General features: G+C 41.0%; 1 pseudogene; it reads left to right on the top strand.

Annotated features, from left to right (window-relative positions):
• Positions 1-489: 489 nt before the first annotated feature.
• On the top strand, positions 490-7,056 carry LOC102419723 (annotated as a pseudogene).
• The last annotated feature ends 8,857 nt before the right edge of the window (positions 7,057-15,913 follow it).

Raw genomic sequence — 15,913 nt, forward strand, 5'->3', positions numbered from 1 at the left:
AGGAAAAGAAGCAGACCAGAGGAATTTGGACAAATGTTTTCAAGTCTGGCTCGGAAGGGAAGGGAAGAGAAAGGGCAGGAGATCTAGGAGGACATGAGACTGGGAAGGTTTGTTTGCTTAGGAGGGAACCGCAGAAGTTAAAATACTGCATGGAGTGGAGATAACAGAGAGGGGAAAATACAAGGTCGGAAGATGGGGTACAATGGAGAGGGGGGCTCCGGAGAGGGAGAGGAGGCTGGGACCAGGGCTCAGGTGGAAAGGTAAGCCTTAGAAGGAGGGACACCTTATTTCGTTGTAACAGGAAAAGGGAGGGTGCAGACGGTTCACTTTTGATTTGGAGCCAGGAAGTTGAGGGAGCGCTCCTGGCTAGCTTCTGTTTTCTCTGTGAAGTAGGAGTGTAAGTTGTCCTCTGAGCATAAGGAGGGAGGAGGGAGAGGGTTAGATGTTGGAGGGAAATGGACAAGGTCAGAAAAAGAAAGGGTCTGGGGCATGGAGGGGAAACCTGACCAGAGAAACATAGTAAGATTGCAGAGCAGTGCCGTGAGCACAGTTGAAACGGATCACTCTGAATTTGTACTGGGACCAAGATGTAAGGCTCTGGGGCTTTCTTCAGGCACTGGGGAGGGAATAGCTGGGTTTTCCCATCATGTTGCACAAGGGTGTTCTAGTAAGTACTTCAAAACTGCTTTAGAGGGTGCAATGGGAGTAACCTTGATTTGTAGCAATGGTATAAGTACTCCCAGGACAGACTTCAAGCTACCATTGTGATGTCCTGAACTCAGTCTTGGGAAGAGATGCCCAGTAACACACAATGATATAGTGTTCCCACCATACAGATATAATAGACATAAAGAATCTTCAGCACATAGAAAATAGTAAAATGGAGTAAAATAATTAAGTAGTGATGAGTTTTTATTACTACCTTTGTTTTTATAGAACTTTCTTAATTATAAGTTTATATGCTTTAATATTTAATAATAACTATTTTAATACCTAGTATGCATAATTCCTGAAAATTGTACAATCAGCTCTCTTGAGACAGCCTGAGCAGCTCCAGCATACCACTGGTTGTAGGGAACCAGGTTGAAATGGCCTATACTCAGGGGTTGGGTAGGATTGGGGGGAAGGGAGCTGAGACATGAATGACAGGGTTGCTTTTTCTGGTGGACTTGGCTGGGCCTGGCAGAGGAAGCCCGAGTTCACTAGGAATGGGGACTGGAAATGATTGAAAAAGCTTGACTCTGGGGGAAAGGATGGGGTGTTAGGTGGAACATGAATCAAGGGTCAAACTATTCAATCTTGGAGCAGTTACCATGTTTGTATCTATTTTTCAACACTGAGTTTCTTCTCATCCTATATAATAAAAGGCTAATATGCAAATCAACCAAATGGCAGAATGACCAATTGCTATGATGCGCACTGACCACCAGGGGGCAGACCCTCAACGCAGGAGCTGCCCCCTGATGGTGAGCACCACTTAGCCAGAAGCCGGGCTCATAGCTGGCGAGCGCAGCAGCGGTGGCAGGAGACTCTTCCACCTCTGCAGCAGTGCTAAGGATGTCTGACTGATGGCTTAGGCCCGCTTCCCATGGGCTCCAGGACTGCAAGAGGGCACAGGCTGGGCTGAGAGACCACCCCCCCCCCCCAGTACATGATTTTCGTGCACCGGGCCTCTAGTTGTACTCTAAGTATTCTTTACAAGTCTGATGGTGGAGATTGCCATCAACTGGGAGAAGGGTGCTGCAGGAGGAGAGCAGGGAGAATGACTGCATGCAAATCCAGCACAGGAAGCCTGGGTTCCCTGGGTAATGTCAGAAGAAAGTCACCTCTACAGAGGCAAGCCGAGCTGGGAGTCTTGCAGTTCAAAGTTTCCCTGAGCTGTGTTTTGTTATAGGTTGGCAGGGAGATAAACTGGGGGATGGAGACTCTTTTGTTTCTAAAATTACACTATAGGAATGAATGCCCTGCACCTAAGTTTCTTCTTTCAAGTAGCTTACTAATTAAACTAGATTTAAAAAATTTTATTTCTTCTTGAAGGTCTTTGTATAAGGTGTAAGAATAATTCTGTTTCAATTATGTTCAGTGCATGCTTCCGCTATTGGAAAGTCACTTCCTATAAGAGAGCTAACACATTGATGGCATCAGTTTGGCTTTTATAATGCTGACTGAGTGTAATTCAGAATCATGTTTGGTGTGAGATACCTCCACAGGCAGCATTTTCACTCTTTTCAGAGAACATTTTTTTACATATATTTTTATTGATTTCAGAGAAGAAGGGAGAGGAAGAGAGAGATAGGAACATCAATGATGAGAGAGAATCATTCATTGATCGGCTGCCTCCTGCATGCCCCACACTGGGGATTGAACCCACAACCTGGGCATGTGCCCTGATAGGGAAACGAACCATGACCTCCTGGTTCATAGGCTGATGCTCAACCACTGAGCCACACTAGCTGGGCATCAGAGAACACATTTTAAAGAGTAGTTGTATTGTCAACATCTCCCTGCTTGTAAATATCCTGCCTGTTCGAGCTACAGTTGCAATTACAAAGACATTTAGAGATTTTATTCTATTTGATCAGGTTTTATAAATAGTAACAAGGAAAATCTAGGGAGAAAATAAGCACATTTATTAACAATAAGAAAAAAGGCATATGTTAGTGTAGCAGTTTCCAGAACAGTTAAATTATGGGGAGAGGTGAGACGTTGGGGATGGGGGCAAGGCAAACATATAGTTGGCAAAACAGGACATTAAGAAAAAATTACCAGTTGCTGTCATCACCATTTCACAAAAGAAAGATCTTTTAATATTAAATAAATAGTAAGGAAAGAGTCTTTGAATACTAGTAAAAGCTAATCCTTTAAAAAATAGTTTATGAGAAAACTTAGTACATTGATTTTTATTTTCCCCATTTAGGGCTTAACAGTGAAAGTATTTTCATGAACTGTTGTAGGACACGGATATTTGAGCTTTTAAAAATTCACCGTTTCTTTTGTCTACCATTTTGATAAATCCTTAAAATTCTGCTATGGAAGGAAAGAAAGTAAGAAAAAATAAAAATAAAAGCAACAGTGTGATGTTTAGAGTTTTAAAAGGCAGTTTTCTTTGAAAAGCAAAAAGTACTACAGGTGATTCCCATGGCTCTGCTAGGAAGAAGGAGGATGTGATTGGGAGCAGGCATGATTATGTGGCCTGGAGTCTGGCACAATAGGGCATGGCTTTCAGAACTGGGCCAGGACTAAACAATGAAACATCTGAAAAAGAAAGAAAGAAATCTACCTCATTTACAATAGCATTAAAAACAATAAAATACTTAGGAATAAATTTAACCAAGGAAGTGAAAGACCTATAGAATGAAAATTATGGAAAGAAATTGACGAAAAACTTTGGTGAAAGAAATTGCAGAAGACACAAACAAGTGGAAATATATCCCATGTTTATGGATCAAAACAACTTATGTTGTTAACATGTCCATACTATCCAAAGCTATCTATAGGTTTAAAACAATCCCTATCAAAATTCCAGTGGTATTTTTCACATAAATAGAGAAAATGTGTATGGAACCACAAAAGACCCTGAACAGCCAAGGTCATATTGAGAAAGACAGGGTATCACACTTCCTGATTGCAAACTACAGGGAGGGGCAAAAGTAGGTTTACAGTTGTGAATATGCAAAACACAGTTTATTCTTCTATTATTTTTAAATATTGCATTATGTTCCGTATGAACAACTTTTGCCCCCACCCTGTATACTACAAAGCTACAGTGATTGAAAGGTTAAAGTCGGTGGTATGAGGGCAAGCTAAATAACCATCTTAGGTGATTACAGAAAATTGAATTTATTTAAGAAAAAGGGAATGGGGGAGGGGGGCATCCAAAGGGAAGAGCTACACAGCACCTAGCCAAGGGGTTTTGATTGGGTCAATGATGGCAGCACCTAGAAGCTGGAGTCTTGTCCATATATATGCAGACACTGACAAGAAACGTTTGTCCGTGGGTTTTAGGGGTTTGGTTGATGGGCTTAGAATGTGAATGTGGGATCAGGTTCTTCTGGGCAGTTTTAGTTCCTTATAGGGTTTGATTCCTGGTGTTGGGCATTTCCTGTCCGACAAGTTTTCCTGGTATTCCTTCTCCTGTGGCGGGAACCTTGGACAAGTCTTCCCAGTCTTTGTTCTCCTGTGGCGGGGAAGCTTACAAAATGACCCTTTAAGGATTATATTGCTTTGTAAGTCCTACCAGTGATTAAAACAGTATTGTACTGGTATAAAAATAGATACATAGACCAATAGAACAGAATAGAGAACCCAGAAATAAATTCCTGCATATATGATCAACTGATATTTGACAAGGGAGCCAAGAATATTTAATGGATAAGGAATAGTCCCTTCAATAAACGGTGTTGGGAAAACTGGACCATCACATGCGGTAAAATAAAATTGGACCCTTGTTTAACACCACAAAAATTAATTCAAAATGAATTAGACTTAAACATAATTAAGAAGTACAAATTGATAGTTATAAAATAGTCATGGGGATGTAGTAAAATACAGCATAGTAAATATAGTCAATAATATTGTAATAATAATGTATGGTGCCAGGTGGGTACTTGAAAAATTGGGGGGGATCACTTTGTAAAGTATATAATTGTCCTACCACTGTGCTGTACACCTAAAACTAACACAAAGTAGTATTAAATGTAAACTGTAATTGAAAAATAAAATTAAAAAATAAAAGAAAATAAGGGATAACAAGTGTTGGTGAGAATGTGGAGAAAAGGGAACTCCTATGCACTATTAGCAGGAATGTAATTTGGTTCAGTCATGATGGAAAAGTGTATGGAGGTTCCTCAAAAAATTAAAAATACTTAACATAGTGATATGTTCCTAGTACCTTTTGGAGACCCATGCTGGGCCTACTCCAGTGTGTAAGTGTTTTCACATATATAATGGTTATGAATATTCTGTTTGTTCTAGAGAATGTGCACCTCAGAGATGAGATACAATTATAGGAAATGGATGGCCCAAGAAAATAAATATCATATGATATATGTTTTTTAAAATGAGAGTTGCTGCTTAGGTTTATGCTATCTTGTAATAATTTCCCCCAAGAAACTCATTAAGCCTGGGTGTCAAATTACTGGGCAGCAGCCCTGTATTTCACCAACAATTGACCTAGAGTCCTGAAAGGCCATTAACATGAAAAGAATAACCTAATCTCTTCTGAAAATCAGCATGGGATTCTCATTTACACTTATCAACAAACATTATTTCTATCGCAATTAACTAATCAGTATTATAATGTTAAGGCAATTATATTAGACATTGTTTCCAAGAGATTGAGTTACATCAAACGATTCCCATGTTGGCTTAGAGTTCCAGGCCAGGTATTTTCCAAGGGCCATGTGCTGTGAATATTGGTGCTACATCTGGGTTTCTGTGGGCCAGAAGGCGTTCTCATAATCAGAGCATGCATTAAGCATAGATACACGAGCTACACTATAATGGACAATAGTAAACTATTTTGGAACCATCGATGAGGAAAGGTTAAAGAGGTTAATACCAGTGTCGGGAAAGGAAGAAACTCAACTACCAGCGGTGAAACCTTAAAAAACTTGTTTCTAGAACAAGTGGTAAAGTATAAATGAATGAACAAATGGACATATGTAACAGTCAGCAATGTGTCCAGAATGCTTTTTAAAAGCACATGCTTTCCAAGCTCAATAGCTGAATACCTTCACCGGCATCGTATCACATGTACACATACAAACCCAAATTTTAAAAAATGATTTGTTTTTCTCAGTAGGCACAATTCAATATATTTGAAAATAACAATTTTGCAACTTGATAGGAGCAGAGAGAAGCTAGCTCGGCTGGTCTAAGAAAAGGGCAATGAAGACCTGCATCCCACCTTTCTCTTTTTGAGCCGTTTGTTGCTTTAACCATTTCACGCCAGATGTCTCAGCGGGTGTTCTAGACTCTCTTTGGGTATTGCTGCCCTGAGGTCTGGCGCAATGTAATCCTTTCCCGGAAAGGAAAGAAATTCCATTATTTCAGTGCTTGATATGAGCTAGCTTGTTAGCCATATGCTATCTAATTCAATCCTCCTCCTGCAGCTTTATTGGTAGGGAGATATTGGTAGGGAAATATTGGTAGGGAGTTTTGCCAATGAAGAAATTGAGGCCCAGAGAACTAAAAAGATTTGCCTAAGTTTCATGGCTCATTTTCACAGAGAACTCAGGCTCCTCAAGCTGCCTTCTAGCTGCCTCTCCTGGCACAAAACCCATTCTGTAAGGAACATCTGTAACACGTGATTCCACTGACGGCTAGGAGACCAAGCCCAAATTTGCAGGAAACGGTTGCTGTTTGGAGGGGCCGCAACACAAAAGGCCAACCCAAACAAAAAGCGTATTTTGACTTTCAAGGAAGATTTGGATTTAAATCTAGCAGACATGTACCGAGTACTTTCTCTGATCAGACCGCATGCTATATACTTTCACATACCTCTACTGTCACAACAAGTGATTTTATTGAGATGCACTAAGGTAGTAGAAGTTTCATATTTTTAAAAAGTGGATTGTACCCTATGGTTCAAGAGAGACACTTTCAGAGTTTTGTCTGTATCTCCTCTTCTTGAGAAGCAAGCTCATTTGGGTCAGTAGCTAATGAGCGAGCGAGCACAGGGCTGCTCAGGGGCAGGGGCAAAGCAATACCTACATCAAAGAAATTTGTTTCTTTAAGCTCTTCTGACAGTGAAGTTGACAAAAAGTTAAAGAGGAAAACAAGTTAGTTCAGGAAAACCTGTAAAGAAGCAAAAGACTGGCACAATGCCAAGGCCCTGCCAACAGCAGAAATGATAACATGCTTCAGACTGGGGAAATGAGGTACGTCAGCGTTCAGGACTTTAAAGAAAAAGTCCTAATTGATATTAGAGAATACCGGATGAATCCAGAAGGTGCATTGACACCAGGAAGGAAAGGTATTTCTTTAAATCCCAAGCAATGGAGCCAGCAGAAGGAACAGATTTCTGACTTTGATGAAGCAGCAAGAAAACTGTAAAATCAGAGCCGTATGAAACCTGTACTGTTCTAGTTGCTTTAATTTGTGTTTTTGTTTTCTAAACGCTGTTTTCCAAGCTATTGTACTAGTATATTTGGATGGCAGAACAATTTGTAAGAATACTTTTTTAAAAATGTGGATTATGAAAATGTTCTCAATGAAGCTGATTGTTAACTTTACTAAGGAGGATTGCTTTGCGGTCTAAATGGGGACGGCCATCTTCTCACATGACTGCTTCCCTGGCCCCAGTGATTGGTCCAAGAGATTGGCACATGGTCCAAGTTAGAACGTCGCAACTCCTTTCGGATTTCTCAAAGTGGAGCTCCAGAGATTCACACCCACGTTCTCCTTTCTGGTTGTGGCCCTCTGAGGGTGCGAGCCTGGAGCCACCAGTACCTCCCTTGAAGAGACAGACTATCCTGGGGGTGTCAGAGCCTCTGGGCTCAGTCTTTCCTCAGACCAGCTGTGGTCTGCCCTTCTCATGATTTAGCTATGTGAGACAATAGATTAATTTGTTTTCTTAGGCAAAAATTGGGGTTGTTTCATGCTACCAAAGAGTTCTAGACTAAATATATCAATGAAATATTTTTTGTTTGTGTACTTACCTGAATGAATGTATGAGGTGATAGAAAGCATGCTGGACTTGAAATAATATTAGAACTTTGAATATTACGAAGTATTAAGTACCTATTATGGACATATGGCGCTGGGATAGAGTGTGACAGGGAATTGGCCCAGGACCAAGTGGCTCATTCAGCCTAGCTCAGGGATTAGTTGGCTTGCTGCTGGGACCCAGATAAATCAGAATTATCTTCACAGTCAAGTTAAGTTGATCTACTTCACCCGACCCATTCCCCATTGAGTTGTGGGGACCCTTGTTTTGTTAACTCCAGGCCTATAGACATGGCAGAGACATTGCTGTGTTTCGGTACTGAGCTAACCCCGAGCACACGCATGGTGAGTGTCAGTCCTGAACGTTCTAACAGCCTGCAGTACAGATACAATTGCTTATAGGAAATGCTAAACCATTGAACCACTGGGGCAGAGATAAAGAGTAGGGGCATCTAAAGCCCTCCAGAAGTAGGTTTTAACTCTGTTGTTTACAGATTGTGAATTCTCTGAGTGCTAGGTTTTTCTATCAAGTGAGTATAATAATACCTTCACCTTTAATGCTTTTATAAGAATTAGTTAAATTAAATATGGAAAGGATATGGTATAATGCCTGCACATAGTTGGCACTTGATTTGGGGTCATTGTGTTGATAATGATGATGGTAGGTGATAATGATGGCAATATTTTGACTAAATTGTTCTCCTTCTTTTCAATAGAAAAACACAGCATGGGAAGTGGTTCTTTCTCCTCAGGTCCATGTGATGAGTTACTAAGAAAGAAGGATTCAAATAACTGGCTCACTTAGAGATGTGTGTGTTCTTATGAGCTAAAGTGCTCAAACCGATGGAAGTGCTTAGCTTCATGTAAGAAGTGTGAATCGCTATTATTTGCTTTTGGTTTATTTCTATAGTTCAGTGTGCAAAATAAAATTTAATAGAAGTATACTTTTAAAATACCTTGGATTCTGATTAGGAGTGGTACTTTCTCTTATACTGGAAACATACTTCTAAATTGTTTCTTGTTGGTTCTGATTTTTTTTTCCAAAATTTTATAGTTTTCTTCACATTTTTCAAAGGTAAGGCACTTTTTCCTATACTAGTGAAAAGAAAATGAAACTATTGCATTTCCCCACAGAGACATCTTGAGGAAAAACAGATCCCGGAGAGGATATTATTAACTGCCTGCTTCTTATAATTGAGGCCTCTTCTCAGACGACTCTGCTGTTTAATCTCAGCTCTCACCAATAACCCTTTTTTTTTTGATCAAGTGTTTAATTTCCTTGAAAGATTTTCTCAGATTTCAACTATTACTGAGAGGATTTTCGTCTTACCCTAACCCTTTAATGGCTAAATCTTGCATAGCCATTGTTTCAAAAAAAGAAAAAAAAGGGAGGTGGGGGGGTATTTCTGTTCATCTAAGTAAATAATTCAAGGATTAGATCTTCTGTCCTTGCCTATTCCTGCTGAAATGAGGAATTATTTGGATATTTCTTCTGCTAAATGACTATCTTGTAAAAATCAGGTACAATTAAGCATTTACAAAAACCAATCTCAAGATAACTTTTAATTATCTACAGCACTATAGACTAAATCATAGATTACTGAAAACAGATAAAACCCCAAACCTGATTTTGGTCATTCTTTTACTTTCTTTCAAGTAAAATGTATTTGTTTAACCTTCAGTTCAGTTTTTCTCACAATCATTAAAAACACTCTAATTTTAGGAAAACATGAAATATTCATAAGGAGTTAACAGGAAAAGAAGAAAGAGGTGTCCAGGATGACAAAAAAGTCTAAGGGTAAAAATCATTACCATTCATATTTAAGTATTCAGGAATATGATTCTTTAAAAAAACATATACAATAATAGTAACAAATCGGTCCAGTGTAGCTTTTCCCAGATTTGTTCACAGACTTCAGTAAGACTCCAACCTATCTCAATCCTAACTATAAACCTTAGCTGGCTTCCAAATCTTGGTTAGGTCTTGTGTACTAAAGAATTTGGCTTCATTTGCCTGGCTGGTGCAGCTCAGTGGTTGAGCATAGACCTATGAACCAGGAGGTCACCGTTCGATTCCTGGTCAGGGCTCATGCCTGGGTTGCCGGCTTAGTTCACAGTGGGGAGGGGGGCATGCAGGAGGCAGCCAATCGATGATTCTCTCTCATCATTGATGTTTCTCTCCTTCTCCCTTCCTCTCTGAAGTCAATAAAAATATATTTAAACAAAAAAGAATTCGGCTTCATTCAAAGAGAAGGCCTGGCCTTTGCCCTCAGCTTCTAGGACACACTTTGTCATAAGAGTATCTTTGTTTAGGGCCGGGGCTGGCCACACCAGATTATAGGGTAAGGCTGACCACATCTAACAATCATAGGGTAGGATCTGGCCGCACAACAAAGACTGACCATGTGACTTAGGGTCAGGGCTTTGGATCATGCAATATTATTGGAGACTGAGTTCACCCACCGGGCAATCAAGTAAACAACCAATCAGTCATGCCTATGTAATAAAGTCCCAGTGAAAACTCTGACACCAAAGCTCAAGTGAGTTTCCCTGGCTGGTGGTGCATACTCCACGTTCATTGTCATACACTGATTCTGCGAGAGTAGCACTTCCTGGCTCCACAGAGAAAAGACAATGGCAGCTTCACCTTTGAAACCCTGTCAGACTCTGCCTTATGTGTCTTTTCTTTTGGTTGATTTTTATCCATATCCTTTTCCTGTAATTAAACTGTAACTGGGAGAATAATCGCTTTCTGTGGCTGCTGAGTCACTCTAAGGCAGTGGTTCTCAACCTGTGGGTCGCGACCCCTTTGGGGGTCGAATGACCCTTTCACAGGGGTCGCCTAAGACCATCGGAAAACACATATATAATTACATATTGTGTTTGTGATTAATCACTATGCTTTAATTATGTTCAATTTGTAACAATGAAATTGGGGGTCACCACAATATGAGGAACTGTATTAAAGGGTCGCGGCATTAAGAAGGTTGAGACCACTGCTAAGGAATTGTAAAATTTGAGGGTGATTTGGGGAGCCTCCAACTTGATAATCTCAGTCTTGAGGACTATGCCCTCAAATTTCGAAGTTTGCCTAATTGGGTGGTGCTCCTCTTTAATTCTCCCACAGCATTCTGTCACTATGTCTATGAGGTGATCTAATACATTGTTCTTTTTTAAAAAAATTTTAATTAGGTAATGACAAAAAAATTTCTCAGATAGTAGAAAAGGTTTTACAGTGTGTAGTTGTTTTATTAGCAGTAGCAGTATAATAATAATGGGTATGATTCCCATATCTTGTGACTTAACCAATTTATTAGTTCTAGTAGTTTGTTGTAGAGTCTTTGGGATTTTCTACATACAATATTGCGCCATCTGTGAATGAAGATGGTCTTACCTATTTCTTTCCAATCTGAACGAGTTTATTTGTTTGCTTTACAGAAGGATTAAGAGGAGACATTCTTGTCTTGTTCCTGATCTTGGGGGGAAGTATTTCATCTTTCACCATTATGTATAATGATAGTTGTATGAAATCACTGTTCAAGAATTTTCAGAAATACAGCAAACAAGATTGTACATCTTGATGGCTGAGTCCTTTATCCCTCCAATTGGTTTAAGTAAACCCAATGACAATACTGAACCAAATATTTGGTTACTTAAACCAAATATTTTGTAAGTTGGGAAACATCAGAGGCTGGAAGGAAAAATATAGAAATAGAGATAGAATGGTAAAAGTGTGAATGATTCGTCTGAATGACATCAGCCAAAATGATTCTGTCAATGGGTTTTAACCAAGAAGGCATGGAGGGCCTGGACAAGATATAATAAAAATCTAGACAATGCCCAGTGGCATGCCATCAGCACAAAAACACCTTATCTCAAGATAAGAGTAAGTGCTATCTTAAACTGAGAGCTGGGAACAAGTGGCTCCCTGAACTGGCATTATCTGTGTGGAAAATGCTGTTGGAAGGACTGGGACAGGATGTAGACATGCATTAAGGGAGGGCAAATCCCTTCAGAATGAAAGTAGAGCTTGAAATATTACATTAGGCAAGTGTGCTAGCTGCCCTGCCCATTAAATATTCATGTTAAAATGCTTGTCAATCAACAGGAACAACCTTGCCCCACTCAAACCCACTAAAGAGAGCCTATGTAGGTTATTCAGAAAATTGTAAAGGAAAAGGGACTTGGCTTTTGTTTTCTAAAATGATGCCAAAGATGTGTTCTGTTGGTATTGGAAGTCAAATCGCTCCCTTCCTTGCCTATATTTTGATGAAATGCATGCAGAGGGCTGAGGAGTGTGGCTGTGGTTCTCAAATTTGGATATCCATGGGAATCAACCGTGAACCTCCTTGAAATAGAGATTCTTGGGTTCCCACTATTCCCACCCACCCCCATCTGATTCCATAGGTTTGGGAGAGGAAATGGACATCAAGTGATTTTGATATATATGGTTTACACAGGCCATTTCTTGAGAAACAATGGGGTGGTTAAGAGCACTAGCTTCTGAGACAGCCTACAAAGGTAGGTGCATGACCTTGGCAGGGTAGGCTAACCTGTAAAGGCCTAAAAGGATGGAGATAATAATAGCACCTACATCCTCAGAGGGCTGCAGTGAGAATTAAATGAGATAATGTGGTTATAAAGTACCAATAGGAAACATTCAAGAATAGCAGCGATTATCCAACTCATAGTGGCTTCCAGGGCATCAGAAGGAACATTAGGCCCCACTGCACCTCACAACACTAGCATAACTTGGAATGTAGCAGAGAGTGCAATACCCCATAGGGCTTTGGCTTGGCCCAGAGGCTGATCCAGGAAGCCACGCTTCCCACAGAGAGGTGATGGCCTGACCTCTCAGTCCGGGAATGCAGTGCTCTATTGGCCAAGTCTGCTTTACAAAACCCTGCCCACAGGGGTCTGCGTGCCCCAAGTCTTTCCTTACTGGGCCTCTGCGGTGAAGGGCCTGCAGGGAGTGTCAGCAGTTCAGGAAGCAGTGCTCGGTGAAGGAAGGCACACTGACCCAATTTCCTGCCCTGCCTCTCCCTCTTGTAAACGGAGAGATTGTGCACATGTCGGGTCATTTCTGTCAATGTTTGTTTCCTTAGCTCCCAAAATAAGGGCGGATTAGATGGGCATTGTGCTTTAGCACTTTGACAAGCCTCCTTTTTGCTTCCAAAAAGCGGAGTTCTCTCCTGACTCACTAGTGAGCAAATTGAGCCTAAAAAAGAGTTAAAGGGCTTGTTGGAAATCTCAGGGACTCAAGCTTTATTCCTCCAGTGTTCTATCTTACATTGCTAAGCCCTCGCTGCCTACCTAGGAAGGGAGTAAAGAAGATTATGAATGTGAAAGTTTTTGGAACACTGTGATACAAATGAGAGACTACTTATAGAGAGCTATGGTTTGGCTTGGGACTGACATGCCACTGTATTTTAGAGAGAAAGAAATATCAACATCATAAGTGCTTAGTATAGTGAGAGTTCTTCAATCAATTATGCTTTTATCATCACCATTATTGTCATATTCATTATTATTAACATTGTTCATAATATTATACCGCACTGGCATACTGTGTACCAGAACCCTTGTATAGTGCTATACAAATAACATCACATTTATTCCCACCAATGTCAAGTGAGTATTTAAAAATTACCTATGTGGCCCTGACTGGTTTGGCTCAGTGGATAGAGTGTCGGCCTGCGGACTGAAAGGTCCCAGGTTCCATTCCAGTCAAGGGTATTACCTTGGTTGCAGGCACATCCCCAGTGCAGGAGGCAGCTGATCGATGTTGCCAACTCTCTATCCCTCTCCCTTACTCTCTGTAAAAAATCAATAAAATATATATATATTTAAAAAATAAATAAAAATTACCTATGCGAAAGCTACTATTATTATATACCTTTTAAATAGAAGAAATTGGGGCAAAGAGTTAAAATACTTGACTATACTTTATGTATGACAAAATATGAGCTGAGTTATAGTTGACGTAAAGTTAAGTTAAACATTTATTAATTTTACTGTTGCCAACGTTTTTATCCTACTTTAAGGCCATGTCCCTGCAAAAGAAAAAACTGTGAGTGAACATGGGCTTTACATAACAATGAGAGAAGGACTTGAGACCTGGCAGATGGTTGTGCTGGCTCCGGGTCATGCAATGACATCACTAATGGAGGAGCTCCCATTGAATCCTTGGGGAAACTTAAAAAATACAGACTCTCAGGCCAAATTTCTCCACGAGCTCAAGGACCCCTCCCCTGCCCCACCTCCCTCCTACTGGGCTGAGGTTCATTTTCCCACATCTCCGTGTCTCAGCGATCACTGTACCCGCCACCTTGCCCCTACTTTTCAGGGAAGGCTCAGGGAGCAGAGGCTTCAGTCACTTTTCTTCCTGAAACGTCACCATTACTTCTTTCCTCATCTTTGTTAGGTTTCAGGGACATTTTTTCCCCCAATTTTTATACTGTCAAAAATGACAAAACAAAAATAATTTAATAAGAAGTTTGATGTCTTTTATTCCAGGGGAAAATCATCCATGGGTTGGGGGAGGACAGTGCCTCTTCCTGAGAGAGTTTGGGCCAAGAGTGAGTAGAAGAGGTGATCAGGAAACAGCATGACTGGCTGCGAGGTCGGAGGTTTCCTGATAAAGTTCGCAGGTAGTTTTCTAGGGTGAGGCAAACTGGCTAGAGCTCATTTGGAAGGTTGTGCCGGTGTTTCTTAGGTTTCCTTGACAGTGAGGCATCTCCCTCAAGTTCAGGCTGACTTAGGTTTGGATTTGTAATGTGGGCGGGGCCACTGCCCCCTGGTTGCCAGCCTTGTGGAGCCCTTAAAGGGTCCCTTAGACTTTAGGAGATGCCTTACCTGTGGGGGAAGAAGAGAAGGAAGGGAAAGGCTTGGCCTGCTCCAGGGAGGGAAAACACAAGCTGGGACCTTTGTTTTGAAGGTTTTTAAAAGCTGGGGGGGCAGGGGAGAGGGGTGTTAGGGGAGGTCTTGGGGAGGATCTCAATAGAATATTCATCAGCTTTATGCTGATGTGCCAAAATGAGATGTATTTTCTTAACTTCATCTGTCCCTGGATGTTGTGGGCATGTGGCACTAATTGGATTTCTGCTATCTGTCTCCCTGAGTAGGGTGGTTGAAGCTCTTTGCCCTCTGGTTGGGGAGAAGTGCAAACCATTTATTCTTATGTGTCCTTGGTTACAGAAGATAGGATTTTGTGATTAGCTAGATGGCTGTAAACTGCTTGATGGTTTAACTATCCGTCTCAGTTTTCCTATTCCACTTGTCCTGGCTTACCAGCCTGTCTCAGTTACCACCCGAACAGCTGCCCTCAGAGCTCACAGACCTTGCCAATGTGTTTGTTAGGGAAATTCCTCGATGTTAGTAGGTTTCATCATGCCGAAACCGGTTTGGCTCAGTGGATAGAGCATCGGCCTGCGGACTGAAGGGTCCCGGGTTCGATTCCGGTCAAGGGCATGTACCTGGGTTGCGGGCACATCCCCAGTAGGGGGTGTGCAAGAGGCAGCTGATCAATGTTTCTCTCTCATCGATGTTTCTGACTATCTCTCTTCCTTCCTCTCTGTAAAAAATCAATAAAATATATTAAAAAAAAAAAAAAAAGTAGGTTTCATCAAATGATCTCCCAATGACACTGAAATAAATTCATGAGGCATGTAGGCACAGCAGCAGTGAGAAGTCTTTATGGATAAGGAGTTTAGGGGTAGGCAGGAGAAAGGTAATGAAAATAATATTTACTGGGTATTTATATATTGAAGGAAGGAGGTTTCAGTGGATTGTGCTGTAAGTACTCACACCCCTTGGGAGAGATGTTTTATTCCTGTTATATAAATAAAGATCCTGAGATTGAGAGAACTTTAATACATTGTCCCAGATCAAACCATACATGAGTAACTGCACCAGGACTAGAATCCACACTTTGGAACTGGCTCCAAAGCCCGTCACTCTTTTCCATGCGATAGTAATTCCTGAGACTGAGATGATATCTTTTACTTTCTCAGATAATCCCAATCTAGAATTTTAGCAGGCTGGACCTTCTCTATGCTGAGCTTCCATTTAGAATTTCTTTTGCTTCTGGTTCCACAAGAAAAGACTTTTCCTTTTGAAATATAGCTTCTCGGTCAGGTGATTTGTAATGTTTGAGGCTAGGAATAAGCACAGCCTGCAGAGAACACGTGGTGCAGGGCCCGAACTGGGCTCTCCCACCCAGGCCTGGCGGGGGGAGGGGGGGGGT

Source organism: Myotis lucifugus, unplaced genomic scaffold, assembly GCF_000147115.1.
Source record: "Myotis lucifugus unplaced genomic scaffold, Myoluc2.0 scaffold_110, whole genome shotgun sequence".
Classification (NCBI taxonomy): Eukaryota; Metazoa; Chordata; class Mammalia; order Chiroptera; family Vespertilionidae; genus Myotis; species Myotis lucifugus.